General features: G+C 40.9%; 1 long non-coding RNA gene across 1 annotated transcript; it reads right to left on the bottom strand.

The window, feature by feature from the left end:
• Positions 1–1,172: 1,172 nt before the first annotated feature.
• On the bottom strand, positions 1,173–19,482 carry LOC132391351 (uncharacterized). Its single transcript, XR_009511179.1, has 3 exons — positions 18,821–19,482; positions 1,851–1,919; positions 1,173–1,327 (listed from the first exon to the last, which is right to left on the bottom strand). It is a non-coding gene; the product is annotated as an uncharacterized LOC132391351 (long non-coding RNA).
• Positions 19,483–19,713: the final 231 nt, after the last annotated feature.

Here is a 19,713-nt window from a genome sequence, read left to right as displayed (position 1 = left end):
GCCAGTACCTCCAGTTGAACTTTGTCTTTTTCTGTGTTTACCCCCTAGCCGTCAGTCTGTGGTTTTGTATTGCCATGTACTATTGTTTGTTTTCATGCCCCATGTGCTCCTGTCCCCACTCCTGCTCTACTCTGGCCCCTGTATTTCTGAGTACTCCGCCTCTCACCTGTTTCTCATTATTACCTGTTTTGCTGCCACTTCTGTCTCATTGTGCTCCACCTGTCATCTGCCTCTTTGTTTATTGCTGTGTATTTCAGTCCTGTGTTTCCACCTGTTTGTTGCCAGATTGTGTCAGTGAATTTTCCTGAGCCTTTTTAGCATTCGTATCTGTACTCTGGCCATCCAAATATTGACTCTACCTGTTTCCTGATTCTGGTCACTGGATTTCTCTGGATGTTTTGATCTCTGCCTGAACTTTGACGCTGACTTTGTTTGCACCTCGTGACTTGTTACTCAATTAATATCACTGTGTGCACAGTACCAGGTCTGCGAATGGATCCCTGCTCCAGTGTCCTGACATTATTTCACAAAGTACTTGCTGTTTTAACAAACATTTCTCCCTTCACTTTTAAGAACGCAAGTCTATAAGATATAAGAGCAGAATTATGCCATTTGGCCCATCGTGTCTGCTCTGCCATTTCATCAATGCATTCCTCTCAGCCCCAATTTCCTGCCTTCTCCCCATATCCCTCCATGCCCTGACTAATCAAGAATTTATCAACCTCTGCCTTAAATACACCCAATGACTTCACCTCCTCAGCTGCCTGTGGCAATGAATTCCACAGATTTACCACTCCCTGGCTAAAGAAATTCCTCCTTATCTCCATTCTAAATAGGACACCCCTCTATACTGAAGATGGGACCTCTGGTTTTAGACTCCCCCACCATAGGAAATGTCCTCTCTACATCCACTCTATCAAAGCCTTTCACCATTCAATAGGTTTCAATGAGGTTGCCAAAGCCATCAAACATTCCTCATATGACAATCAATCCCAGAGCAGCATCTATGGAAAAGAGTACAGTCGATGTTCCAGGCCAAGACCCCTCAGCAGGACTCCAGCTGAAGGGTCTCAGCCCAAAACGTCGACTATACTCTTTTCCATAGATGATGCATGGCCTGCTGAGATCGACCAGCTTTCGTGTGAGTTGCTTGGATTTCCAACGTCGGCAGATTTACTCATCTTTGTGCTTTCCATCCCAGAATCATTTCTGTGAACCTCTTTTGAAACCTCTCCAATGTCAGCACAACATTTCTTAGATAAGGCGCCCAAAACTTTTGAGTTGAGAGAAGTTGCTACACTCTCCTTTTCATGCCTGATGGATCAACCTGCAGAGAAAATATGCTTTTAAAAGTAGTTTTTATAAGGCTGAGCTGGTCTGAACAGTGGAAGCATTGCTTTCATTTCAGATGCTACCTGAGTTCACAAGTCCCTACTCCTGACTCACAAGGGAAATGACACTTAGGGCCTCCTTAAGGAAGCAAAAGAGCAGAAAATGAAACAATCAGTGCGCTGGAGTTATGTGGACAACCAGATCAAGGAGATTTATGCTGCTCACTAAGGAAACATTCTGCTTAGCAGATGAGTATGTAATGGTTGAGCCGGGTGGGTCTGCAGTACTTCAGGGCACTTCACGGACTCATTAGTTAACAGCAATGCAAGCCGGAGCCCTAACGGATGGGATCCTGGCTATGGAATCAATGGAAGCTTATTCATATTTACTTTGTAAATTCAGATAGCATTCCAGCAAACATGAAAACTCTGGTCAGGTTGTAAAGAAGGAGAACATACCCAGCTTACAAAGGGAGATAGAGAAAAACCAAAATTCAATCTTGATGAAGAGTCACTGACCTTAAATTATAACTCTCTCTCTTCCTTTCCACTGCTGCTATCCATTATTTTGAATATTTCCAGGATTTCCTGCAAGTTCAAAGTTAATTTATTATTGAAGTTGATGTATGTCATGAAACACAGCCCTGAGATTCATTTTCTTGTGGGCATTCACAGTAAATCCAAGAAACACGATAGAATCAATGAATGACTGCACCCAACAGGACGGATAAACATCTAATGTGCAAAAGTCAACAAACTGTGTAGATGCAGAAGAGAAGAAAAGATAATAATAAATAAATAAACAATAAATATCAAGAACATGAGATGAAGAGTCCTTGTATGTGATTCCATAGTTTGTGGGAACAGTTCAGTGATGGGGCGGGTGAAGTATCCCGTTTGGTTCAAGAGCCTGATGGCTGAGGGGTAATAACTGTTATAACTGTTCCTGAACCTGGTGGGGTAGGTCCTGGGGCTCCCGAACCTTCTTGCTGATGCCAGTATTGAGTAGAGAGTAAGGCCTGGGTAGTTGTGGGTGGTGGTGGGAGGGTAATCCTTGATAATGGATGCTGCTTTCCTGAGACAGCACTCCATGTAGATGTGCTCAATACTGGGGAGGGCTTTACCCATGATGGATTGAGCTATATTCACTACTTTTTGTTAGATTTTCTGGTCAAGGGCATTGGTGTTTCTATACCAGGCTATGATGCAACCAATCAATATACACTCTACCACATATCTATAAAGTTTGCCAAAGTTTTAGTTGTCTTCCTGAATCTTTGCAACTTTTAAGGAAGTCGAGGTACTGCTATGCTTTCTTTGTAATTGCACTTATGTGCTGGGCCCTGGACAGATCCTCTGAAATGATAAGACTGAGGAATTTAGAGTTACTGACCTTCTCACCTCAGATCCCCAATGTGGACTGCCGCATAGACCTCTGGTCTCCTCCTCCTTAAGTCAATAACAATCTCCTTGGTCTTGCTGACATTGGGTGAGAGGTTGTTGTTGTGGCACCACTCAGCCAGATTTTCAATCCCCCTCCTATATGCTGATTCATCACCACCTTTGATCCAGCCTGACAGTGTTTCATCAGCAAAATTAAATATGGCATTGGAGCTGTGCTTAGCCACACAATCATTAAAGTAAAGTGAGAAGAGCAGGAGGCTATGTATATAGCCTTGATGGAGATTGTGGAGGAGATGTTATTGCCAATCCAAACTGACTGGGGTAGGCAAGTAAGGAAATTAAGGATCCAGTTACACAAGGTCATACTGAGGCCAAGGTCTTGGAGTTCATTTAGTTTTGAGGGGATAAAAGTATTGAATGCCGAGCTGTAGTCAACAAAGAGCATCTTGATGTATGCCTCTTTGCTGTAGAGGTGTTCCAGAGTTGAGTGAAGAGACAATGAAATGACATCTGCTGTGAACCTGTTGTGTCAACAGGCAAATTGGTGAGGTTCTAAGTAGCTTCTCAGCCTGGAGTTGATATGTTGCATCACTAATGAAACCCCTTTTTAGCAGCTGTCTCTAGAAACCGCACACCACCTCCGAATATTCCTCAAAATCCATCTCAAACAAACGAGATTCCCCATGGAAGTATTGCTCCTTCCTCCTTGAAGCCATTCATTTGCACAAAACACCTTGTGCAACAGGGATGGCATCCTCAGCCATCTCTCCTCCCGTCTTTTCCCAGCTCCTGCCAAAAAGACCTTAAATCTTACACAAAAATCTGTCTGCCCAGCATTCTCTAGACCCATCTCCCAATTCTACCACCCTGATTGGATGACACTACGTTCCTAAGCATGAACATCACAAATCCTTATCTTTAGCTCAAACCCAAACATACTGAAAGCAGAACAGACTGTTTTTACAGAACTGTTAAAATGAAATACCTACAGCATAGCAGTAGAAAATCTTAACCAGGGCATTATACTAACCTCTCAAAACACTTCATCGCAGTAGATGTAATTGCTACAGGACGACAGTCTTTAAGGCAGGTTACCATGTTCTTCTGAGGCACCGGTATAACTGAAGCATCCTTGAAGCAGGTGGGTACCTCAGATTGCCAAAGCAATCTTTGCCAAAGAGGTTAAGGATGTCAGTGTACACTTCAGCCAGTTGATCAGCGCAGGCCTTCAGTGCTTGGTCAGGTTCCCCAAATGAATTGGATGCGTTCTGTTCACCTCCTGAAGGATTTTCTTATGTTGGCCTCCAGTATAAGTCATGGCCTGAATTATTTACCAACACTCTGTGTTCAAGTTTAATTGTGAGTACTGAAACAGTATCTCAACATTCAAGCCATGATCTCAACACAGTTCATTTCATCTGAAATAATCTAACATTATCTCCATATCACCACTATAGGTCTACAGTAGATGCAATATCAACGGCTCTCCATGCAACCTTGGATTGCCTGGACAATGCAAATACCTCTGCCAGGATGCTGTCTATTGACTATAGTTTAGTATTTAACACAATCATTCTACAGTGCTAATTGGAAAAACTCCAGAACCTTGGCCTCTGTACCTCCCAAAGCAACTGGATCCTTGACTTCCTAACTGGAAGACCACAATCTGTGTGGGTAGTAAATAACACCTCCACCTTGCTGATAATTAACACTGACGCTCCGCAAGGATATATGCTTAGCCTACTGTTCTATTCTCTCTACACCCATGACTGTGTGCCTAGGCATAATTCAAATGTTGTCTATAAATTTGCTGATGATACAGCCATTGTTGGTAGAATTTCAGATGGTGATGAAAGGGCGTACAGGAGCAAGATACACCAGTTAACACAGCAACAATCTTGCACTCAGCATCAGAAACATTGAAGAGCTGATTCTGGACTTCAGGAAGGGTAAGATGAGGGAACACAAACCAATCCTCAAAGAGGGATCAGAAGTGGAGAGGTTGAGCAGTTTCAAGTTCCTGGGAGTCAATATATCTGAAGATCTAAGCTGGACTCAGCAGACTGATGCAGCTATAAAGAAGGCAAGACAGTGGCATCAGGAGTTTGAGGAGATTTGGTTTGTCAAATAAAACACTCAAACTTCTACAAATGTACCATGGAAAGCATTCTGACTGGCTGCATCACCGTCTGGTACAGGGTGAGGGCGGGGTGAGCAATGGCACAAGATTAAAAGAAGTTGCGGATTGCAGAAACTTGTAAAATTAGTCAGCTCTACCATGGGTAACAGCCTTTGTGGTATCCAAGATATTTTCAGGAGCAGTGCCTTAGGAAAAAGGTTGTGTCCATCGCTAAGGATCCCCACTGCCCAGGACATGCCCTCTTCACACTATTACCATTGGGAAGGAGGTACAGAAGCCTGAAGGCACACACTAAGTGATTCAGAAACAATAATTTCACCTCTGCCATCCAATTCCTAAATGGACGCTGACCCCATGAAAATACCTCACTACTTCTTTATTTCTGTTATTTTGCACTACTTGTTTTAACTTAATTCATGTATTTCGTTGTACTGATGCCATAAAGTTAAAACATTTCACGACATATGCCAGTGATATTAAATCTGATTCTGATATCTTTGACTCAAAATCAGAGGTAACAAGCTTGGACATTATCTTTGATTCAGGTTTGAATTTTAAATCCCACTTAAAGAAAGTGGCCAGGGCACTTTCACTTAAGAAATACTGCAAAGGTACATTCATTTCTGTTACATAATCATGCTGAAAAGCAAACTTACACCCTTATATAAAATGGACTAGATTAGTGAAATGCACTTTTCACCGGCCTTCCGAAGCAATTTATTGATAAACTTCAACTCGATCAGAATGTTGCTGCTAGACTTTGAACTAAAATGAGGATAAAGGAGCATATCACTACCATCCAAACTTCACTGCGCTGACTTCCCGTATCTTTTGGAATTGATTTTAAAGTGTTCTCACTTTTTATTAAAGCTCTTAATGCTCTGGGAATGGAGTACATCACAGAATCGCTTTTGTTTTTATAATTTATTTATTCTTTTGTTTATTTATTTATTTATTTATTTATGGGATGTGGGCATCACCAGCATTTATTGCCCATCCCTAGTTGCCCTTGAGAGGGTGGTGATGAGCTGCCTTTTGAACCGCTGTAGTCCTTGAGGTGTAGGTGCACCCGCAGTGCTGTTAGGGAGGGAATTCTATGATTTTGACCCAGTGACGATGAAGGAACGGTGATACATTTCCAGGTCAGGATGGAGGGGGACTTCCAAGAGGTGGTGTTCTGCTGTTCTCATCCTTCTAGATGGTACTGGTTATGGGTCTGGAAGGTACTGCCTTAGGAACTTCGGTGAGTTGTTGCAGTGCATCTTGTAGGTAGTACACACTGCTGCAACTGTCTGTCGATGGTGGAGGGATTGGATGCTTGTGGAATCCTGCTCGAGCTCCCTGGTCTTCCTCCACCAATCTTATAAATCTAAACAGTCTCCCTCAAAAGAAAATTGGCAGGTTAGTTTTTTTTTTGAACTGTACTTCTAAATTGTGCAATTCAATACCTAAAACTATAAGGGATGCAGACTCAGTCGACACTTTTAAACGTCAGCTCAAAACTGATATATTTAAACTCACTTTTAACTAACATCATTTTGTCTTTTATATTTATGCTTGTGCTTTGAACTACATCGTTTGTATGAAAAATGCTCTATAAATAAGTTATTATTTTTAGTATTAGATGTGCTTATCCAGCTGACCCTCAATATTTCTCTGCCAACTGTCTTTATCATTCTACATGACAGCAAATTCCCAGGTTTTCACTCTTATAGTGAAGATGGAAAGTCAAGAGTATTGCCCGGTTAGATATCAGAATCAGGTTTAATATCACTGATATATGTCGTGAAATTTGTTGTTTTGTGGCAGCAGTGCAATCCATTAAAAAATTCCATAAATTACAATAAGAAATATATATTTTAAAAATGTATTAAATGTGTAGAGCAAAAATAATGAGGTAGCATTCATGGGTTGGTTTATTGTCCAGAAATCTAATGGTGGAGGGGGAGAAGCAGTTCCTAAAATGTCGAGTGTGTGTTTTCAGCTCTTGTACATCCTCCCTGATGGTAGCAATGAGAGGAGGGGATGTTCTGGGCAGTGGGGGTCCATAATGATGGATGCCAAATTTTTTGAAGCATCACCATTTGAGGATATGCTCAATATTGGAAAGGGTAGTTCCTATGATGGAGATGGCTGAGTTTGCAACTCTATGCAGCTTTTTGTGCAGCGGCCTCTCCATACCAGATGGTGATGCAACCAGCTAGAATGCTCTCCTCAGTACATCTGTAGAGATTTACTAGAGTCCTTGGAGACATACCAAATCTCCCCATTCTTTGGGAATATAAGAGCACTGCCTCCAACCAGAGAACCTAGCTATAGTCCCACATATTATCAAGTAACTATATTGTGGACAAGAAATGCAACTGGGATCTTCTGTACAATTCAATACAACATTCACATTCCTAATTTAGTGAAATATTGCATATACACAATAAAAACAGTAATGGAAATGTCAGGATAAATTTGAGCATCAATAAAAATAACTCAAAATGACTTTCAATATTTAATAAAATAAAAGTATTTCAACTAATTAAGGCTCCAGCCTTTGCTGCAAGGATTTATTTTATAATATATTTCACACACAAGTATTCCTTACAAGGAGTGTTGTTGCAGTATTAAAGCAAAGAAATGAACTCGTATTTAACATTTAATAGACATATCTAAAACAAAATTTGCACGCAAAAGGAAATTTAGCTGCAGCAGACAGAGTTCAGTGAGAAGCTTAGGAGCTGGTAGAAAACATTTGATACAGACTCTGAAAGACAGGGTTGCTGGTTTGTTCAAAATCTGCATAACACTGTGCTGTGTGTTTGCAGGATCATATGACAGCCCTCAGAAACAGTGTCAAAATAACTCCTGTCATTTCACATACAGCAATGCCCGGAGGATACCCTACCTCCTGGTGTGTGTGTGGGTCATGGCCCATTTGTTTTCTGTCACTTTTGATTGGATAGTTACGAAGTGGAGGAGTCAATAGAGACTGCTTGCCATCCATCAGTATGCTTTCTTGTAACCCAAGATTTCTTTTTAAAGGAGCATTCTTAAATATGAGTACAAACAACCAAGTCTGCCAAACCTGCAATATAACATCAACACTAAACATTCTGGAACTGACAATAGAAATAACAGTAATGCACACAAAATGCTGGAGGAACTCAGCAGGTCAGGCAGCATCTATGGAAAGGAATAAAGAGCTGACATTTTATGCCAAGGCCCAAAGTTCAAAGTAACTTTATAAACAGTACTGTGCAAAGATCTTGGATCATATGTGTGTGATGATCAGACTGATTTGATATGGGTCTCTACTGTGGACTGAGGGTGGGAAAAGGGGAAGGGAGAGTGGAGAGAGCAGGAAGCACCAGAGAGACATCCTGTAATGATCAATAAATCAATTGTTTGGAAGCAAATGACTCTGCCTGGTGTCTCAGGGTTGGATGTGTCTGCTCCTGTGTCACTCCCCACCATTGGCACTTCTTCTTTGCCACCTATCCCTCTGCAGCGCTCCACCCTCGTCATTTCCAACATCCTTTGCCCTTGCAAGATTTACAGACCTGCTCTCTGCTCCAAGTTGATAATACAGTACCGTGCAGAAGTCTTAGGAACCCTACCTATATATATGTGCCTAAAACATTTGCACAATACTGTATATAAATAAATTTAAAAAGTAGCGAAGAAGTGAGGAAAAGTACTGAGGTAATGTTCATTTACCATTCAGAAATCTGATGGCAGAAGGGAGGAAGCTACTTACTCCTGAAAACTGTTGTGAGATCCCATCATACAAGCCATTTAAGTACAACTATAATAATTACCTCCTGGTACTCTCAGTTCACAGAGACTCACACTCTATTATGGCAGTAGCTAATACAGAGGCTATAATCAGGTCCTTCTATTTTTTTTATTATCTTTACAGATGCTGTCTGACCAAGTAAGTGTTTAAGACAATTCTATTTATATTTAAGAGCAGCTATATTCTCTTATGGAAAGTTCTGCACTTATACCCTTCAAGTTAAGTAAGAACTATGAACAGCCATTGACGGAAAAGCCACGCTTATTTGGTGTTCAAACTTTTCTCAGTAAGAGAATCCAGAAACTAATGTCACACTTTAGAGTAGAGGTTCCAACCTGGGGTCCATGAACTCTTCAGTTAATGATAGGACTCCATAGCATTAAAAAGGTTGGGAATCCCTGCTCTAGAATAAGAGCACAAACCATCTGAAGGAAAAAAAAGTTCAACTTCTCAGTAAAATAAGTAACATTACTAACCATCATGCCAAATATTTCTATAATTCCCTAGAAGTTCAAAGGTCAAAGTAAATTTATTATCAAAGTAACTACAGTATATGTCATGATGCACAACCTTGAGTTTCGTTTTCTTATGGGCATTCACAGTAAATCCAAGAAACATAATAGAGACAACAAAAGACTGCACCAAACAGGACAAACAAATGTACAAAAGACAACACACTGTGCAAAAATGAAAGGAAGAAATAATAAGTAAATAAACAATAAAAGTCAAGAACAGGAGATGGAGAGTCCTTGAAAGTGAGGCAATAGACAATAGGTACAGGAGTAGGCCTTTTGGCCCTTCAAGCCAGCACCGCCATTCACTGTGATCGTGGCTGATCATCCATAATCAGTACCCCGTTCCTGCCTTCTCCCCATATCCCTTGACTCTGCTATCTTTAAGAGGTCTATCTAACTCAAAGTGTCCAGAGAATTGGCTTCCACTACCTTCTGAGGCAGAGCATTCCACAGATTCACAACTCTCTGGATGAAAAAGTTTTTCCTCAGCTCTGTTCTAAATGGCCTACCCCTTATTCTTAAACTGTGGCCTTTGGTTCTGGACTCCCCCAACATTGGCAACATGTTTCCTGCCTCTAGCGAGTCCATAGGTTGTGAGAACAGATCAGAGAAGGGGTGAATGAAGTTGAATGAAGTTATCCAGACTAGCTCAAGAACGTGATGGTAGAGGTATAATAACTGTTCCTGAACTTAGTGGTGGGCGTCCCTGATAATGGATGCTGCTTTCCTGTGACAGCACTCTGTGTAGATGTGTTCAGTGATGAGGAGGGCTTTACTTGAGATGGATTGGGCCATAAGTTCTACTCTTTGTAGGAATTTCCATTCAAGGGCATTGGTGTTTCCATATCAGGCTGTAATCAGGTTTATTATTTGTGAGATATGATATGAAAATAGTTGTTTTGTGGCAGTACAGTTCAAAAACATAAAAATCTGTGAATTACACAGTAACAGTGGGGGAGAAAAAAAGGATTAACAGTAGTGTTCAAGCACTGTTCAGAAGGGAAGAAGCTGGTCCCAAATCATTGAGTGTGGGTCTTCATGCTCCTGTACCTCCTTGCTGATGGTTGTAATGAGAAGGGGGCATGTGCCCAATGGTGAGGGTCCTTAATGATGGATGCTAACTTCTTGAGGCACCATCTCTTGAAGATGCCGTTGGTAGTGGGATAGTTGTGCCGGTGATGGAGCTGGCCGAGTCAATAGCCCTTTGCAGCTTCTTTTAGTCCTGTGCATTGGGGGCTCCATACAGGCTGTGAAGCATCCAATCAGAATGGTCTCCACCATACATGTATAGAATTTTGTAAGAGTCTATAGTGATATACCAAATCTCTTCAAACTGCTAATGAAGTAGCCTTTTTCATCATTGCAATAATGTGTTGAGCCAAAGATAGATCCTCTGAAATGTTGTAGAAATGTCCCTACAAACCTTTACTAATCTCCTGTTTCTCGGTTTGAGGGCATCTACAAACTTTAAACTCACAGACCATATCCAAATCTTCAATTCATGTCAGAAGAGCAGTGTTCAATCACTGATCCTTGGGAACATTACTATCATTCATTTTTATTCCTTGCTATGACTTTCTTCTCTCTGTCCTTGAGGTAATATTTTGTCTATGCCGGCTCTGTCACTTTTATTCCAAGGGTTTCATCCTTGATAACTATCTTACTAAATGGGACCTTGTCAAATTTTCTTTGAAAAATCATATACAGCATTTATCACATTCCTGATCAAAAAAGTTAATCAGGTTAGACAAATATTTGCTTAAACAAGTATGCACTGGCTTTCCTTTAACTCAAACATCTTCAAGTTTCTCTTTATATTTTTATTACTGATTATTGTTTCTAAAATGGTCAGTAACAATTCAGGAATAGTTATTACCCTTCAACCACCAGACTCGTGAGCCAGAGGGGATAACTTCACTCACTCCTTCATTGTACTGTCCCCACAATCTAGGGACTCACTTTCAATTACTCATTATCTCATGTCTTGATATTTATTACTTACTTGTTTGTTTGTTTATTATTAGCAGTAATAGTATCTTTGTTTTTATTTATTTTTGTATTTGCCCAATTTGTTGCCTTTTGCACATTGATTGCTTGTCCATCCTGCCGGGGCCAGTCTTTCATTGACCCTATTGTGTTTCTTTTATTTACTGTGAATGCCTGCAAGAAAATGAATCTAAGGGTTGAATATGATGACATTTATCTACTTTGATAACACATTTACTTTGAACTTTAATATAAAATATGCATCACATATCATAGCCTTGATCTTCACCTCAATATATAAGTTATCTAATCAGTCCTCAACCCTCCCCTAACTAACTGATTATTATTCGAAATGCCCATAAGACCACAAGAAATGGAGCAGAATTAGGCCTTTTGGCCCATTGAGTCAGCTCTATCATTTCATCATGGCTGATCCAATTTTCATCTCAGCCCCAATCTCCTGCCTTCTCTCCATATCCCTTTATGCCCTGACCAATCATGAATCTATCAAATTCTGCCCTAAATATACGTGAATATTTGGCTTCCAAGGCTGCCTGTGGCAAAGACTTCCACAGATTCACTACCCTCCAGCTAAAGAAATTCCTCCTAATCTCCGTTCTGAAAGAACAACCTTCTATTTTGAGGCTGTGTCCTCTGAACTTGGATTCTCCCACCATAGGAAACATCCTCTCCACATCCACTCTGTCAAAGCCTTTCACCATTCAACAGGTTTCAATGAGATCACCCATCATTCTGAATTCCAGAGAGCAGAGACCCCAGAGCCATCAGATGCTCTTCATATAATAAGCCATTCAATCCTAGAATCATTTCTGTGAATCTCTTTTGTACCCTCTCCAGTTTTAGCACATTAATTTTAAGATAAAGGGCTCAAACCTCCAAGTGAGGCCTCACCAGTGTTTTATAAAGTCCCAACATTACATCCTTGTTTTTATATTCTAGTCCTCCTGAAATGAATGCTAACATCGCATTTTCCTCCCTCACCACAGACTCAACCTGCAAATTAACCTTTAGGGAATCCTGCACAAGGAGTCCCAAGTCACTTTGCATTTGTTTGTTTTGTATTTTCTCTCCCTTTAGAAAATAGTCAACCTTTTCACTTCTTCTACAGAACTGCATGACCATACACTTCTTGACACTGTATTCCATCTGTCATTTCTCTGCCCATTCACCTTCTCTATTTCTGGCTTCTCTATTTCCTATTCTCTATTTCCTAAAAACTACCTTCCCCCCCTACCTATCTTCAAACAGTCTGCAAATTTTGAACACAGCCATCAATTCTATCATCCAGAAGATCCAAGTACACAACAGCAATCGATTCTCCTTTGTCTATCCTGCTTGTTACTTCTTCAAAGAATTCCAACAGATTTGTCAGGCAAGATTTTCCCTTGAGGAAACCATGCTGACTACAGCCTATTTTATCATGTGCCTCCAAGTATCGAGACCTCATCCTTAATAATCGACTCCAACATCTTCCCAAACACTGGGGTCAGACTAACTGGCCTATAGTTTCCGTTCAGCTGCCTTTCTCTGTTTTAGAGGAATGGAATGACATTTACATTTTTCCAGTCTTCTGGAACCATTTTGGAATCTAGTGATTCTTGAAAGATCATGACTAAGGACTCCTCAATTTCTTCAGTCACCTCTTTCAGAACTCTGGGGTGTATACTACCTGGTCCAGGTGACTTATCTAATTCAGACCTCTCAGTTTCCCAAGAACCTTCTCTTTAGTTATAGTAACTTCACACACTTCATGGCCCAACACCTGGAACTTCCGTCATACTGCTAGTGTCTTCCATGATGAAGACTGATGCAAAATACTTAATCAGTTCATCCATCATTTTGTTGACTCCCATTGCTACCTCTCCAACATAATTTTCCAATGGTCCAATATCCACTCTTTTACACTTTATATATCTAAAGAAACTTTTGGTATCCTCTTTAATATTAATTGGCTACCTTACGTTTCTACTTCACCTTCTTAATGGCTTTTTTAGTTGCCTTCTGTTGGTTTGTAACAGCTTTTCAACCCTCTAACGTCCCACTAAGCTTTGCTCTATTATATGCACTTGGCGTTTATGTTGGCTTTGACTTCTTGTTTAGCCATGGTTGTGTCATCTTTCCTTTACTTTTTCCTCTTAGGGAAGTATATATCCTGTGCCTTCCAAATTACTTCCAGAAATTCCAACAGTGCATTGTAATTTGTAGGCAGCATCCTTACTACTGTTTGGGGATCTGTATACAACTCCCATGTGGGTCTTTTTACTCTTGCAATTCAGCTCTATTCACAATGACTGAACGCCTTCCAACCCTATGTCACTTCTTTCTAGTGATTTAATTTCATTGTTTACCAACAGAGCAACGCTGCCCCCTTTGTCTTCCTGCCTATCCTTTCGATACAATGCGTATCCTTGGACATTAAGCTCCAAGCTATAATCTTTCAGCCGTGATTCCGTGATGCCTACAACATCATATCTGCCAACCTTCAACTGTTCTGCAAGTTATTCTGTATACTATGTGCTTTCAGATACAACACCTTCAGTCCTGTATTTATGCTTTTCAAATTTGTCGCATCATACTCAAACATTTGATTCCTTACTTTGTCTGAGGTCTTACCAACATCTGCCTCCATGACCTCTCCAGAGTGTTCTGCACTCTGGCTCCCATCACCCTGCAATTCTAGTTTACACTCCATTGTGCAGCATTATCAAACCTTCCTCCTCCCACACACAAGTAGCATCAAAACATCAACTCTCCCCCCTACTTGTCATCAGACACCCCCCTACCACCCACCATGCAAGCAATAGCAAAGATCCCAAAGAGAGCATGATCCGGGTCCATCAAAAACTGTAGACCATAACCCAGCACATGCCATAGGCTCTCCTTCTCTCTCAGCAGCAAGAGACAGAGATGATTCACTCTTGCCATGGTAAGGGTGAAACCAATAATTTGCTGTTTCGATGTTACAGTCTGCAGCATCACTTATTCGAGTTCACCCGACTGAAGAGCCAGCAGACTCTTCACCAATAAGAGACAGAGAGATCGCTTGAGTGCTGCAGCTGCTGTCTTTATATTCCAATCTCCTATGTTGCTGCAGTTGGCAACACCAACATGGAATAGAGTCATCCACAATGCCGTCCAAGGCCGCAACCCAAAGCTGCACATCTTCCAGGCCACTCCTAGAGACATTGAAAATGGCCAGTTGGCAAGCTCCGAGAGTGGGAACCCACCCCCATGAAGAACCATAGTTTGAGTGAAGCTGTAGGTCACAGACCCCAACAGGACCCAGCCACCTTAAAAAGGAAAGAAGAGACATTGAAGAGGGGAATTTAAGCTGTTTCTCAGATGAACTTGAAGAAATTGCTCTCTGGCACCATCTTAGCTCCTCCCATTGCTAAACTTAACTCCTCATCTTCACTCCTCCTAAATAAAAATTCCTAGAATTCCTAGAATTTTTATTTGGATTTTATCCATGAGTAGGTTTGAATCATAATAATCTACAAGGCAGAACTTGCATTTATCCTTGACTTAATTATATGCAAATACAATTCCAGAATATCTAGGCTGTGTTCAAGGTCTTCTCTCAAGGTCAACTTGTAGCTTAATTCATCTAACTACTTTCAATGAATTTTTTTAAGTGGAAACATGATCTTACAAAAAAAAAACAACTTTGGATATTCTGTTGTTAAGGACATTTATCAGAGAAGTAGATCTCATTGGGGCATTTCAGGATAACAAAAACTTTCAACTGTCATGCAGAGATCATGTTATACCAGAGTTACAGTAAGCTTGATTTCAAATAACTGAAGCCATGTTAAACCAACAGTTAAATACCAGGTTGGACACTTAAAGTAGGAGAGAATTGAAATTGACTGTTTATTTCCTCTATAGATGCTGCCTGACTTGCTAAGCCTTAGGACCCACACCATCAGGTTCAGGATGATATTCTTCAACCATGAGGCTCCTGAACCAGTATGGATAACTTCATTCACCACAACACTAAACTAATTATTGAACATAACCTATGGACTCACTTTCAAGGATTCTACAACTCGTAGTCTCAGTATTGTTTATTTACTTTGTGTTTCTTTATATATTTGCACAATTTCTTAGTCCCTTGTGTGTAATTTTTCATTGATTCTATTGTACTTCTTTGTTCAACTCTGAATGCCTGCAAGAAAATGAATCTCAAGGTAGTATATGGTAGCACATACATACTTTGATAATAAATTTACTCTGAACTTTGACAAATGGAAGTGGAGGAATTTTACCAAGGAATTAAGTTTAAGGACTATTTTGTTCCGAAAAGGAAAAAATGTATTTTCGTCAATGTGTTTTAACCTCCAGCCAACAATCAAATTATATTCTGAAAAGTATCAACACAATAATGATACCTGTAATCATTACAACCTCTGGACCTTGATAAATGTTTACTTTATTGGCGCTGCCAGGAAAGAATGGAGGGAGAGCAGAAATGACAGGCAGCCAGAGTGAAGACATAGCACATACTGGCTTAGTAGTTAACTTTCAAGACTTGTAGCCTCAGTTCTGGACCACTGGATCGGGAGGTACAAGTTTGAATCCCATCACAGCAGCTGAGAATTTAAATTCCTGTCAACTATGAATTAAAATAAAACTACAAGTGTCAGTAACTAAACTCACAAGACTAGCAGATCATTGTAAAAATCCATCTGGTTCTCTTACTTCCTTCTGGAATGACAATCTGCCATCCATATCTACTTTGGCTTATATGTAACTCCATGTTGACCAGTTCTTAACGATTTCATTTTAGAGACAAGTTAACATCTCAGAACTCATCTAATGAAGCTCTTTGACCCAAAAGGTCAACTGTTTCTCTTTCCCCAAACATAGCATTTTGTTTTTCATTTATTTATTTTATTTAATTAGAGATGTGGCTCAGAATGGGCTCTTCCTGCCCAATGACCTGTGCCACCCAGCAACCTACCCATTTTAACCCTAGCCTGATCACAAGACAGTGCAGTGCTGTTGCAAGACAACAGCATTGATCAACAGGAAACCCCAAAACCCAGGTCATGCTCTCTTCTCGTGGCTGCCATCAGGAAGAAGGTACAGGAGTCGCAGGACCCACACCACCAGTTACTACCCCTTAACCATCAGGCTCCTGAACTAGAGGGGATAACCACTCAGTTTCACTCGCCCCATCACTGAACTATTCCTACAACCTATGGACTCAAATTCAAGAACTCTTTATCTCATGTTCTTGATGTGTATTGCTTATTTTTTTTGTATTTTTACAGTTTGTTGTCTTTTGCACATTGGCTACTGTCCTGTTGGATGTAGTCTTTCATTGATTCTGTTATAGTTCTTGAATTCCACAAGAAAATGAATCTCAGGGTTGAATATGGTAATATAAAAATATACTTTGATAAAGGTACAAGAGCCTCAGGACTCTCACCACCAGCTTCAAGTACAGTTACTACCCCTCAACCATCGGGCTCTTGAACAAAGGAGGATAACTACACTCATTTAAGGACTCTTTTATCTTGTTATTTCATGCTCACTATTTAATTGCTATTTATTTATCATCTGCATTTGCACAGTTTGTTTACAGTTTGTAGTTCCTGATGTTTACAGTTATTGTTCTACAGATTTGCTAAGCATGCCTGCAAAAAAACCTCAGAATCAGGATCAGGTTTATTATCACTGGCATGTGACATGAAATTTGTTAACTTAGCAGCGATGCTTCAATGCAATACATAACAGAAAAGTAATAATAAGTAAATCATTTACAGTATATGTATATTCAATAGATTTAAAAATGTGCAATAAACAGTAATAGTGAAGATTAAAAAAAGTGAGATAGTGTCTAAGGGTTCAATGTCCATTTAGAAATCAGATAGCAGAGGGGAAGAAGCAGCTCCTGAATCACTGAGTGTGTGCTTTCAGGTATCTCCTACCTGATAGTAACAGTGAGAAAAGGCATGCCCTGGGTGCTGGAGGTCCTTAATAATGGACGCTGCCTTTCTGAGGCATCACTCCCTGAAGATGTCCTGGGTACTTTGTAGGCTAGTACCAAGATGGAGCTGACTAAATTTACAACCCTCTGCAGCATCTTAAGGTCCTGTGCAGTAGCTGCCTCCCCCACCCCATACCAGACAGCCTGTCAGAATGCTCTCCACGGTACATCTTTAGAAGTTTTTGAGTGTATTTGTTGACATGCCAAATCTCTTCAAACTCCTAATGAAGTATAGCCGCTGTCTTGTCTTCTTTATAACTGCATCGATATGTTGCAACCAGGTTAGATCCTCAGAGATCTTGACACCCAGGAACTTGAAGCTGCTCACACTCTCCACTTCTGATCCCTCTATGAAGATTGATATGTGTTCCTTTGACTTATCCTTCCTGAAGTCCACAATCAGCTCTTTTGACTTGCTGACGTTGAATGCCAGGTTGTTGCTGAGACATCACTCCAATAGTTGGCATATCTCACTCCTGTATGCCCTCTCATCACCACATGAAATTCTACCAACAATGGTTGCATCATCAGCAAATTCATAAATGATATTTGAGCTATACCTAGCCACACAGGCATGTGTATATAGAGAGTAGATCAGTGGGCTAAGCACACACCCGAGGTGCACCAGTGTTGATCATCAGCAAGGAGAATATGTTATCACCGATCTGCACAAACTGTGGTCTTCCAGTTAGAAAGTTGAGGATCCAATTGCAGAGGGAGGTACAGAGGCCTAGGTTCTGTAACTTCTCAATCAGTATTGTGGGAATGATGGTATTAAATACTGAGCTATAGTCGATGAACAGCATCCTGACGTAGGTGTTTGTGTTGTCCAGGTTGTCTAAAGCCATGTGAAGAGCCATTGAGATTGCATCTGCCATTGACCTATTGTGGCGATAGGCAAATTGCAATGGGTCCAGGTCCTTGCTGAAGCAGGAGTTCAGACTAGTCATGAGCAACCCCTCAAAGCATTTCATCGCTGTCAATGTGAGTGCTACTGGGTGATAGTCATTAAGGCAGACCACATTATTCTTCTTAGGCACTGGTACAATTGTTGCCTTTTTGAAACAGGTGAGAACTTCCACCCATAGCAGTGAGAGGTTGAAAATATCCATGAATACTCCGGCTAGTTGGTAGGCACAGGTTTTCAGAGCCTTACCAGGTACTCCATCAGGACCTTCCGCCTTGCGAGGGTTCACTCTCTTTAAAGACAGCCTAACATTAGCCTCTGAAATGGAGCTCACAAGGTCATCAGGTGCAGCATGGATCTTCACAGCTGTAGTTGTGTTCTCCCTTTCAAAGCGTGCATAGAAAGCGTCGCGTTCATCTGGCAGTGAAGCATCGCTGCCATTCATATTGTGCTTCGCTTTATAGAAAGTAATGTCTTGCAGACCCTGCCAGAGTTGCTGTGCATCCGATGTTGCCTCCAACCTCATTTAAAATTGTCTCTTAGCTTTTGAAGTAGTTCTCTGCAAATCAGGATTGTATATGGTGACATGTATTTACTCTGAAAATAAATTTTACTTTGAACTTTGAATATAAATAAAAAAGCCATCATTATTTCAGATGATTGTTACTGTATCATTATCCCACATCACTATATGACTGAAGACTCAACTGCAATTTTAACATTTGTTTACTTACTTGAGTCTTCTTGTACCTCCAGTTGAACTTTGTATTTTTGTGTATTTTTCCCCCTAGCCATCAGCCTGTGGTTTTGCATTGCCACGTGCTCTTGTATGTTTTCATGTCCCATGTGCTCCTGCTCTACTCCGGCCCCTGTATTATCGAGTATTCTGCCTCTCATTATTACCTGTTTTGCTGCCACTTCTATCTCAATGAAACTTCTGTCTCGTTGTGCTCCACCTGTCATCTGCCTCTCTGTTTATTGCTCAGTGTATTTCAGTCCTGTGTCTTCACCTGTTTATTGCCAGATTGTGCCAGTGAGTTTTCCCAAGCCTTTCCAGTTTTCTTATCTGTACTCTGGCTGCCTGAATATTGACTCTGCCTGTTTCCCAATTCTGGTCACTGGATTTATCTGGATGTTTTGATCTCTGCCTGAACTTTGATGCCAACTTTGTTTGCACCTTGGGATTTGTTACTCAATTACTATCACTGTGTGAGTACTGGGTCTGCGATTGGATCCCTGCTCCAGCAACCTGACACTTCTTTACCCAGCTTGTTATTCTCTTGATTTATTTCCAACTAATCCAATTCCGTTGTTCAACAGCTTACCCTTTCATTTTCCATTACATCCATCTTTGTATTTTTTTTCTGGTTAATTTCACCCTGCTTCTACCTTTCCATTCCAGTCACCACTCCCATTGCTCAGGTAGCACATTTACCTGTTCAAACTGCGCATGCGCTCCCTCCTCTCCCGTGGAGCGCCGAGGACGGCAGCGTTTTCAGCGCATGCGCTCCAGCCCGCGCTCGCTCCTGTTCGCTCGCTTCGGCCGGAGCAGCTGCGCTTTCAGCGCATGCGCTAATGCTAGAACGCGCCAAAACCTGAACGGAAGATATTTGCCGGATAGGTAAAG

Source organism: Hypanus sabinus, chromosome 1, assembly GCF_030144855.1.
Source record: "Hypanus sabinus isolate sHypSab1 chromosome 1, sHypSab1.hap1, whole genome shotgun sequence".
NCBI classification, from domain to species: Eukaryota; Metazoa; Chordata; class Chondrichthyes; order Myliobatiformes; family Dasyatidae; genus Hypanus; species Hypanus sabinus.
This window is presented reverse-complemented; position numbering and strand designations above follow the sequence as displayed.